The sequence below is a fragment of the Misgurnus anguillicaudatus genome, chromosome 17 (assembly GCF_027580225.2).
Source record: "Misgurnus anguillicaudatus chromosome 17, ASM2758022v2, whole genome shotgun sequence".
Classification (NCBI taxonomy): Eukaryota; Metazoa; Chordata; class Actinopteri; order Cypriniformes; family Cobitidae; genus Misgurnus; species Misgurnus anguillicaudatus.
In genome coordinates, this window is record NC_073353.2 from 16,177,241 (window position 1) to 16,189,752 (window position 12,512).

General features: G+C 35.3%; 1 long non-coding RNA gene across 1 annotated transcript; it reads left to right on the forward strand.

The window, feature by feature from the left end:
* The first annotated feature begins 2,525 nt into the window (after positions 1 to 2,525).
* LOC141350194 (uncharacterized) lies at positions 2,526 to 3,867 on the forward strand. The gene is made up of 2 exons (XR_012358180.1): positions 2,526 to 2,778; positions 3,242 to 3,867. It is a non-coding gene; the product is annotated as an uncharacterized lncRNA (long non-coding RNA).
* The last annotated feature ends 8,645 nt before the right edge of the window (positions 3,868 to 12,512 follow it).

The following is a 12,512-nucleotide window of genomic DNA, read 5'->3' on the forward strand; positions in this document are numbered from 1 at the left end:
AAAAGATAACATTATCAGTTATGTAAAAGTCTTAAGATTACAGCTAAGCTATAGACTGGGGACCAAAATGATTGCAGATTTTAGCCTGCATGGGAAATCTATAAGCTTTCCGCCCTTGAGCAAGGCACTTAACCCTGGGTTCCTCCAGGGGACTGTGTCTATAACTGAACATGGCGTGTTCAATGGTGACATTACAGGAATAATTTGCTTTCAGCTCTGGTTGTGTGGCAATAAATTAAAGCTTTATTTTAATAAAGCAATAAGCCACAAGAGGCAGCGCATTACAGCAAAGTGCCTTATAGCAGCACAGAACGGATCACCTAAAACCCTATTAAGTATGCAGTCACATATGTGCTCATATTGGCTGGTGGCTTGGATTGTAGTTCATTCAATTGGTTTTAAAATTGAAACTCTTTGCTGTATTTTATTCTGTTCTACAGCAAGAAGCTGGCTTTTCATGGCTGATGTGTGAATTCCGTCTTCCATGAAGTTTGGGGAAAAGTAATGAGGACACATTGTCTGATTCGCTCGGGTTGTTGGTATAATGTGAGCTCAGTGCAGAGGGGCTGTTTTTAAAGTTCTGCAGTGCTTTTATGGGTGCACATTGAGTCTTTTGGTCATTGGTACAGTATGCGAGTGGTGTAGAATGGGTAATTATTTAAGTTACATTCATGCATTTGGCAACTATGCATTCATTGTGTTTTTTCCATAGGGATTGACCCCATTTTGTGACGCTAACACAATGCACTACAAATTGAGCTACAGGAACACCAAACATTTCTTGATGTTTGTGTGTGGGGAGTCCGTTTAAGTGATACCCAAAACAGAAAGTTCAAGCACAACTTTTAGATCTCCAAGCCTTTCTTTATCAACAAAGAGCCAACCACTCGGCTTGACGACACTTCACAAAATCCTTTTTGCTAATAAGCCGTTAGCCAATAAATAGATTTCAACAGCTTCGTATTTCATAAATAGAGCCATTACGACAAACAGCCGGCCGCTGCCTATTATCTTAACAGTGTAATGTGGCGGTGTGAAGCTGTACTGTATTCCCATCACAAGAGTGGTCACCGCAGGAGACAGACGAAAAATCAGCCCACTCACCCAGCTTGCCAATCCTACCCTCATTAACAGACATATTACAGGAGGAGGTCTCATTACCGCACCTCTGACTGCGCAGCTGAGCTTTGAAATCTGGGCTAGCAGCCTAAAGAAACCACTGTGGCGTTTCCAGCATACACATTACTTATGACTTAATCAGTGTTAAGTCATCTGTATGTGGTCTCTAGTGAAATGACACATACCGTACAGACATTCTCTTTGAAAATCACTGACCTTTATGAATAAGAAATAGACAATTACTATACGTTAAAGTAGTTGTTAAAATACAAATTTTACTCAGTTTTGAATTCCTGACAATGTATAACTGTATTATTTTAAATTTAGTGAAAAAGAGTCAGTAATAACCTATACCAAGTTTGATTATGTACCCTGTTAGAAAAAAAAATGGTCAAAAATGGTTCCTAGCTGTCACTGGGGCAGTACCCTTTAAAAGGTCCTAATATGTACCATTTAGGTACAGATTTGTATCCATTTGGTTCCAATATACGTACATTTTAGGTACTAATTATGAACTCTATGGTACCGATATGCTCCTCTGATATACTCTTTAAGTGCAAAGGTGTGCTTTCTGAAAGGGTACATATAGGGACCACATTTTGACAATTTGTTTCTAAAATTGTATTTAGAATTTACTGAATAATATTGCAATACAAGCACAGCATATTTAAAAAAGTGATTTAAAACAATTTGGAGCTGTCTGTGAATAAGCAATTAAAGTAATTAACTTCCCCCAAAAAGATATAATCATGCCAGTGGAAGTGAATAACTCTTTATATAACTTTGCTTCTGAAGTAGACATTGAAAGTTTGTATGTAGACATTTACATACTTGCACTTTCAGAGAGTTTTCAATGTTGACTGCAGCATAATTTACCCGAACACATAAACAGAGAGATTACTCTAAAACACTTTCATTAACAACTGAACTTGTACTCAGACAATATTATGATTTATAAAATGATTGAACATAATTCAGAAAAATCAAGGGTTTACTCAAAACAAGATGCGTCAGCATTGAGTTATTATGCCACCTGTAGCTGGAATCAGCTTCCAGAAGAGATCAGATGTGCTTCAACAGTAAACACTTTTAAATCTAGATTAAAAACACACCTGTTTAACTCTGCATTTACTGAATGAGCACTGTGCTGCTTCACACTGACTGCACTTTTAACTGAAGTCACTTTTACTTCTGTTTTATTCTTTTTAACATTTTAAACTGTTTTTGTTAAAATCACATTTATTTTATTTAATTGTTATTCTAAATTCTCATGTATCTTTGTTTTTATTGTGATTTTATCATGCATCTATTATTTTTACATTTTCTTTTTTCTCTTTTATATACTGTTTTCTCATTTCTATGTAAAGCACTTTGAATGACCTCTGTGTATGAAATGTGCTATTCACCTTATTTTTCACGACAACAAGGGCGGCGCCATTTCGCTCATTTTGTCAACGTTCTTCCGGCCGCATAGACGATGAGCAGCTGAGGCAGTGACTGAAGGCGACGCGTTAAAGCTTAAAAAGCTCACCCGAGCGCCTTTATGTTTCTTTCTTACCAATTTTAAGCCAACTGAGGAACACCCTTATCCCAAGGTTCGACTACGATGTTCCGGTAACTTTAAACTACGCCGGGTGTTGAAAAGGAGGCCAGTTTCAGGTAAGCTATCTTAGCTAACTTTGTGCTCGTTCGCCTAAAGTTAGATTTGTGAAGTCCGTTCTACAAATACACTTAAGATCAGTAACGTTAGTTTATAAAATGAAACTATTTGAATGGTTTTAATTGTCCACCTATATTTTTATATTTACGATAGTACAACGAGATATTATAGTACATTGCATTCTTACAGTGGCCCACGTGATTCCTACAAGTTACTGAGATTTCAGATGCTAGAATGTCAGTTCATTTCTCATTCAGATATTGATAATGACCTATTAAACAACATATTATTTAACACTGAAGTTAAAGGTTGTGTGTATAATGTTACTGTCTCTTTTTAATGCATCTCTCTCTTACACACTGTTCTGTTTAAGTATGGGTGCCATTTATATATTAATTCTCCTGATGCAAGTTTATTTTAAATACTAACATAAAAATGTTTTTGGTTATATTGTTTTCACAGATGCATTGATGTGTAGTGATGCAGTGGACAACTGTGAGGATGATACAATCAACATGTTCCTAAACTGTGATGCAGAAACATAATGGGAGGATCCATCCGTCTCTGACCACAACTACACTTTAACATCACAACTCAACCTGAAGCAACCTACATCTGATATGGGAAAACAATGGTGCAGTTTCCCGGACAGGGCTTATCCTGGTCCCAAGCTAAAATGCATATTTGAGCTACAATAATTTAAAAACACCTTTTACTGACATACCTCAACATATATGAGTGCCATTGTTTTGTCACAAGATGCGCACCAGTAATTATATTAAACCTTTACAATGTGATCAGATGTTGTGCATTTATATTAAACCTTTACAATGTGATCAGATGTTGTGCATTTATATTAAACCTTTACAATGTGATCAGATGTTGTGCAATTATATTAAACCTTTACAATGTGATCAGATGTTGTGCAATTATATTAAACCTTTACAATGTGATCAGATGTTGTGCATTTATATTAAACCTTTACAATGTGATCAGCTGTTACATGTCATGCAGTTATATTAAACATTTACTATGTGATCAGATGTAACCTGCCATGCAGTTATATAAACCTTTACAGTGTGATCAGATATTATCTGTAAGGAATTTCTTAAATCATATGTGAGCTTTGTAGATTCCACTTAAAAGGATTTAAGTCTCCTGATTTGAAGGAATACGTGTTGGCAAGTTTGCAAATGAATTCTATCATGGTACCACATAAAAACGAAATAGTTATTGGACTGGCTAAGGTGCACATTTGCTATAAAAAAAAGACGAAATCACTGTGTAAATATTGGTAGACATACTTTTAATAATTTTCGATGCTGCTCCATCAACTCCTGACAGGATGAGGTAATTAAATATGCCAGGTTACTTGCCGCGGCCGCTTCATATCGTCTACCCACAAGACGATTGATGGGACAATAAAAGACTATCTGAGCGTCGTATGAAGTTTTAACCGTGCTCCTAATTTAAAACATTTACAGCAGTAGTGATATTTGTCATTTCGCTAAAGTTATAGTGAACTACAAACGATCTTCTAACCACCAAACTAACCACCGAATGCACTGTGCCATATTAGCAGCGGAAGTCGGTTGACAAAATGCGGAAGAGCGAAGAATTAAAAAGGGGCGTGGCGGAATAAGGTGAATACAAATATACTTGCCTTGCCTTGCCTATGTATGGTATGTGGAAAATAATGTGTTTTTTAACCATAAACCACACGCACATAACTTTGTTTTTTAGCAATGAAATAGGTGCTCTTTAACATTTTGGTCTGGTACACTATTGTATGTAAGATAAAATAATAATCAAATGTTATTATATTAAATTTGGATTTAGTTTGTAATAAGAAACTTTAATATTTGCAAATATTGGAATTCATATTGGAATAAATGTACACGTTTGGCAGAGGCTTTAATCCAAAGTGACCTACAGTGCATTTCTTATTTGTATGTGTGTTTTCTTGGTTCAAATCCATGACCTTTTGTGCAGCTAATGCTATAGAGCTGTGCTATAGAGGAGCACAAGCTTGTACAAGGGCAAGGTTTATCTTTTCTAAAAAAAAATTCAAATATTCTCTTCAAGGTTCGAGTCAACCTTTTGGGTTTTTGGGGATGTCACATAAATCTAAAAAAGTATTATTGCATTGGAAACATAAAACACAAAAAGAATTCATTCTTAATAACCTGATCTTACATATAAAATTAAGGTCTGCCATTTAAAATTTACCCTTGTACAAAATGTCACAGTATTGACCTTTTTTATTTAAGCACTTTTGGAGGAAGAATCTTCTCTGATGTAGTTTCTCTTGAGTGGAGCCTCTTGACATCCACAGTTTGTCAGTGCATTAAAGTGCTCCATTAAATTACCACAATTACCATGTGATATTTGACTGCTTATGTTGTTTCCGAGAAACATGGGTTGATTGATGAAAGTTGATTACTTCTCTTCAAGCGGAAAGACCTTATTGCCCGAGGCCAGGAAGGTGGGAGTGAAGTATTCAGGGGAGCAGGATGGACCCTCTTCAGAGAAACTAAAGTGTTCACCTGTCCACCTACACACACAACACAATCAGTGACCGAACTTAAGAATCTACTTTATTTCAAATCTCTTTTATTCAACCGAATCAGCCACTGCTTTTACTGTAAATCTAAAATATCTCAGCCATTTGAAACTAAATTCCACAGTGTGGTGTACTAAGATGATGTACAGGTAAATGGTTTTAGCATGTTGCTCTGTAGTTTTTGCACTGTAAAAAATGACATGAAACCAACATATATGTTAACTTTACTTTAACTTAAATTAAGTTAAACAACTTTAACTTGTCAAAAATAAAGTCAAAAAGTAAAAACTTTAAATAATAGTTTGAACTGACTTTTAAAAGTTGTTTTAACTTAAAGTATTGGTCCATTTTCTTAAAAAAAACCCCAGATAATTTACTCACCACCATGTCATCCAAAATGTTGATGTCTTTCTTTGTTCAGTCGTGAAGAAATTATGTTTTTTGAAAAAAACATTCCAGGATTTTTCTCATTTTAATGGACTTTAATGGACCCCAACACGTAACAGTTGTAATGCAGTTTAAAATTGCAGTTTCAAAGGACTCTAAACGATCCCACACGAGGCATAAGGGTCTTATCTAGCGAAACCATTGTCATTTTTGACAAGAAAAATAAAAAATATGCACTTTTAAACCACAACTTCTTGTCTATCTCCAGTCCTGTGATGCGCCAGCGCGACCTCACATAATCATCATCACGTCAAGAGGTCATGGATGACGTATGCGAAACTCCGCCCCATTGTTTACAAGTGTGGAGAAAGAGTACCGTTCCGACGTTGTTGTATGTGGAATGATACTAATTAATGTCTTTGTGTCAATTTATTATTTACAATGGTCCGCAAATGTGCATTTCATATATGTAACACGTGACCTTTCCATGTCATTACGCAGTTACGTATGGTCGCACTGGCGCGTCACCGGACCGGAGATAGAGGAGAAGAAGTAGTTTAAAAGTGCATATTTTTTATTTTTATTTTCAAAAATGACAATGGTTTCGCTAGATAAGAACCTTATACCTTATTGGGATCGTTTAGAGTCCTTTGAAATTCTGTTGAAACTGCAATTTTAAACTGTTATGTGTTGGGGTTCATTAAAGTCCATTAAAATGAGAAAAATCCTGGAATGTTTTCCTGAAAAAAAATTTTTTTTCCTCGACTGAACAAAGAAAGACATCAACATTTTGGATGACATGATGGTGAGTAAATTATCTGGATTTATTTTAAGAAAATGGCCTAATACTTTAAGGCTGCATATTTTACAGTGCAGAGTGTTCTGGGTGGTTTCTATGTGGTTGCTAGGTGGTTCTAGGTGGTTGCTAGGTGGTTATTTGTTAAGCCTATATTGAAAGAGCCAAGCGTGTGATAATCTTGATCTAGATCAAGGCCGTAACCACATCTTGAAACATTCAGAGGTATGCGTATGTATATTAACTCATTCCCCGCCAGTCATTTTTTTGAAAAGTTTCCCACCAGCTTTTTTTCTGATTTTCACAAAAATGCCTTCCAGGAAAGTTGTCTTCTAAAAAATTTTTTAGCAAAAAACTTGTTAGAGATCAGATTCAGAATGATTATCAAAACATACACAGAGTTCAAAATGAGTAAATAACGTTTTTTGTTTCCGTTTTTTATAAATTGGGTAAGTGCGCCATCTAGTGGATCTAGCGGTAATGCAGATTAACATAAAAATTCATCAGGAACACTTTTTTACGCAAATGTTTTCTCTTTATTGACGAGATATGGTGGGGAAAGAGTTAAAAAAGGTTTTTGATTATTGGGGGTCGTGTTCCCCTCCATGTCTATTGTGGTTAGGGCACTGGCCTAGATACATTTTAATATAAGATGTAATGTAAGCTCAAGGATTTGGGTTAAAGGGTTAAAAACAATCAGAAACCACAGACTAACAAGCTAGATGATTTGAGTTTTAATTCATGTCTGTAATACAAATGGTGCACAAAGTTTAATATTTATGATTAGGGCTTGGGTAAAATCTCTAAACTTTATCATGAAAAATAGTAGCATGCTATTATGCTTGCTTTAGCAACAAGCAGTAGATGTTTTCAAAACATGCAAACAGGGGAAAACCAACACATTATTTGCATCTAAAGTGATTACTTGCTCTCAAAAAGTCTTTTTGGAGAAAAATGTTATGACTCTCTCTAGATATCCTGTCTCTATCTCTCTAAAAGCCCCTGTTTTAAATATTTAATTTCATCAAATGGAAAAATCTTGTCTGAGGACTGCGAAGTTATTTTCAATATCTGCACCTGAGTCCCACACTTCAGATAGGAACTGCTAGTTGTTACTAACAGAAAAAGACCATGCAGAATGCATAACCAGTTTTTATACTTAACCTGACATGTATTGAGCGACAATCAATATTTGCTTCCTCCTGTTAAATGTATTTTTCCTGCAATAAATGATGGGTTTGTTTGAGGCAAAGCCGTGCAGCTCGGCCCTGTCAGGGTCCTGAAAATGTTCAGTGCCAAGCTGCTGAATAATACATGTTTAAATGCCTCATGCAGAAGGACAACCCTAGGTGTCCCTTCATCACAAGCCTCCTACATCCACATAATTACAAAGCCGCAGCAGCTGGGTCCAGCATAATGAAATACTGCGCTACTAAAGCGTGTTTGAGCAATTCTTTTTCCTGAAGAAAATATGCTTTGGTTTGCCACTATCTCTGCACATTTAGAGAAGAACACAAAACATGTAGTTTGCTCTTGCCTACTGGGTCTATTATCAGTTCTTCTCATTATAGACATCTTTGTCTCTGCGTGAAAAGACAGACATTCAAACTAAATATGAATACAGATGTATACAGCATTCTTGGATAAAGCAGATGAAACTAAGAAAGACTTGGCTATATTGTCAATTAGGTCACGTCTAAAGAGCGTTCTTATAGGCATAACATAAACCCATTACTATATCATAATATTGCACAGGTGCCTTATGTAAGCAATGTTCATATTATGAAATTATATTTTTTACATATAATCATTTTAAATATCAAATATAGTTTCTGACATAAACAGTATTAAGCTACTGCATGGGTGCCACAGAGTGATATTATTAGTAGCTTGGTGAAGAGTAGCTTCTGTGATAGCATGAATAAACCATGACTATTGACAGTAATGACAGTAAGGACTATAAATAGCCATTCGTTTTATAAAATTACTTAAGCACTTCACATTTCAGTTGTTTTCACGTGACCTTTGGGGAAAATCATTGCTGGTTTCCTTTCGAAGGAGACTCGAATATCTCCCCATCAGCAGAGCTTCCATAAACTAGCAGCACATTCGGGTGCAATATTTCACTTTGCTGACAAACTGACCTTGATATGTGTGCTTTATCCGTTTCACTGTCAGAAGTAATATTGTGTTTTTCATGCAATTTGAGTTATCACTGGATGAGTTAGCATAAAGGTGAATCCATGTAATGAGAATGCTTTATTTCAAAAGTCTTAAATGGCAAACTGCCCAGAACTGTGCAACAATTTGAGTGAAATATTAGCATATGAATGCTTCTTTTGCTTTAAATGGCAAGTAGTGCTCTTAAATAGGCTATGATTCTTCATTTATGTCATAACTTTGTTTTAAAATGTTTAATTCATAGTTTTAATTTGTTACAGTTAAAGCTTTTGGGACTTTGGTACAGTACACTGTAGAAAAGTGAAAAGTTGGATCAACTTAAAAATGATTTCAATTGTTAACACCTAAAACTTTTTCAACTTAAATTTTTCACTTAAAGCAACACTATGTAGTTTTTTTTACCTTTAAATAATGTCTCTAAAATTATTTCAGTGATAGAACAACTTTTAACTGGACATATTGTACTGTTGCTGCAACCTGAGCAGCCTCCTAGCTGCTACAAGCACACTCTGAAAGTGGCGGTGGAGGGTAGGAAACACAGCCACGCCCCTCCCCCTGCCTGCAGAAGAGTGTCTGATACCAGGCACTGTTGCTCTTTTCAACCACATGGGGGAGCTGTAAGTCACTTTTACAAGGAAACTACATAGTGTTGCTTTAAAGTATTTTTCACTTAAACATATAACTAAACTCCAAAGACTTATATTATAAGAATTAAATTATAAGCTTTTTTAGGTTTTGGGTCATTCTACAGAAACGTCCACTTTGGTATGGCAAGATGTCTTAAAATTGATTTCTTTTTCTAACATTTAAACTTAGACCGCATTATTAGATTACTCTTTGACTTTATGAGAACACATAAATGACAGCTTAATGATTTTTTTTTTGTGTGCATGTACTTAAAGACTGCATACACCATTTTTTTTGTCACTGGTGTTACCTTACTTCTTTAACAATATTAAAGGTGTTTATGAAATATTCTTTTTAATTTTTTTCAGCTTTAGAGCTTAATTCTTAAGTGTAGCAGAATTCAATGAATTTAAAAGTATCATCATGTCACATGTGAAAGATTTTATTTAATGTTAACACAAGTGACATCATAAATCACCAGTCACTGGTGTTACTGATCTTCAATGGTGTCACCCATAAGGAAGGTAAAACCAGTGACAGTAACCCCAGTGACAATTTTCATGAAAACTGCATTTTACAAAATTGCTGCTGCAAAGTATCAAACGACATGTTGTCAATCATTGTATACTCACAATTTTTTTTTTACCTTAAAATAACGTTTCCAAAAAAGTTTCAGTCATTCGTCCACTCGAAACAGGGTGAACGGCACTTTCACATTCGCTTTGCAGCCCTCTATCGGCCAAAACCGCACTAAAGAAGTTTCAAACCGTCGGGTCGCGGTCCTGTAGTTCAAGTGAAAACTACAAAAACTTGCTTTACGGCAGACCTACAATCCAATCAGAGCCAGCTATGCTGCAGTATTTACAACAGTGGTAATGGACAATTACGCTTCTAACCTGTAGGGGGAGCAAAGAGCAAAAACTCTTTAGTTTTGCTTTAAACCAGGGGTGGGGAACCCTGGTCCTGGAGGCCCACTGTCCTGCACAGTTTAGTTCTAACCCTATTCAAACACACCTGAAAAATCCAATCAAAGCCTTCAGGATTACATGGAATTTAAATGCAGGTGTGTTTGATTAGGGTTAAAACCAAACTGTGCAGGACGATAGCCCTCCAGGACCCAGGGCTCCCCACCCCTGCTTTAAACTAAAAGCTTCATATGAAATCATGAGATAAATGAGAAGATTTCTGATAACTGAAAAGAGATAGTGGACTTATCATGGGCTTCTCTTCATAGATTTCCAGAAAAGTGAAAGAAGGAAGTCAAGTGATGTCATCAGTGTGATTTTTATTTAAAAATAAGAGCTTTTTTGTTAAACTGTAACACCAGTGACACAACTCCAGGGGACCACTACTTTCATTATATATTTTATAATATTTATTTAGCATTTTGTTTTTTAATGTAATTTACATCATATATTTGATAGTTATGGATACATTATTGTATTTTAAATGGAAGAACACTGTTTTTGATCTCAAAATAAAGCATTTTCCCTCTGTACATGACTGTGGGGACGAGCACTTCTTGGAATTCTAATTAATTAATAAAAATCAAATATTGCTACATTGATGGCTCAAGAAGGTGTAATTGGTCAAATAACATATTGTTTTATTTTGAAATATAAAAAATTTTAACCCTAAAGTGTTTTAACGTGTAATATTTCTGTAAAGGCTAGGGACAGAAAAATTGACATTTTCGTAGAATGACCCTTATACCAATTGAAGTATTTTTTTAAGTTGATCCAACTTTTTACAGTGCATAGATACAATTTATATTTACAATGTAGAAAAGTAATTTACACAGATGCATATACACTCTAAACAAATGCTGGGTTATTTTTTAATCAGCATTGGGTCAAAAAGGGACACATACCCAACCCATTGGGTTCTTATTTAACCTTTTCACCTTTTTACAACCTAAATTACTGGGTGGTTTTGACCATCAACGGTGTGGTTTGTTCCTTTATGACCCAACGCTTGGTTGAAAATCACCCAGCATTTTATAGTGTATTATATATTTTTTTTCTTTCTTTTCACTGTTGCAATAAATATATTATCAGCTTTGTCAATGTGTACCACGCAGCAACCAGCCAGTTTCATATTTCAGTGAGGTCAAAAAATTGCTCATTGTAATGTGACAGTCCCATAGCATGACATGAAAAGGTTGAGTAATAAAGGCAACCCTGCCATTGGCAGAAAAAAAGCACACACAGGGAGCATGCTGTTTGCATTCTTATTATCAGACAGCTTTATCTACACACTAGCTTTAGTTACAGCCCCTTAATAATGGACTCTTTAACACTAAACCATTTTTCTTCAATGTGGCATGCATGAGTAGAACCATTGAATATGATCGTACCTTGTCATAATGAATGAAAGTGATGATGTGCTCTGAACAGATGTAAAATAGATGAGTGTTACAAAATGACGTTTTACAGTGCTGTGAGCAACCAAATGCTTTATTATATGAATAACTCTTAAATTGGTTTCAGCATATTCCTGTGTTTTAAGACGCTTTACAAATAAATAAATAAACGTTTTGTGATTTATTATGAGAAGGAGTCCTCAAACACGTCAATTTGTTTAAATAAATCAAAATAAAGAGGGAAATGCATTTAAAATGCATCAAATAGGACAATTTAGTTAATGGGTTCAGACAGAGCTGGCATTTCTCTCTTTATTTGGATGCAGATGACTGCCGTCACATTTTCAGTGTTGCTCCAGGGGATATGAGCTCAATCATTTTATAAAAAACCCCTCTCTCACTCTGTGTGGAGATGCCGAGTTACTATTGATGGAAATCATTAAGCATTAAAGAGGTAGCTTACCTCAAAATGAAAATTATATTATTGAGTTGCTGTTCAGCACAAGGAAAAATTAATGACAAGTAAATTTCAATTACATATTTTATTGATATATAATTATTGATCATCACACATTTAATAACTACGCAATGATCAGTATCCAGCGATTGCTCTTTATCACCTTTAGTTAAAAAAATATTTTTTAATTACTGTGTTAATATTGGGTGTGTAACTAAAGCATTGTCATTGATTATGCAGACTGAATTTATGAGACTAAAGGAAATAATCATGTATCGTGTCCTACACAGGGATGAAAAGTCGTCTGTGAAACAACAGGGCCATCTACAGATAAGTTAGTGTAAGTGACAGGTACATACA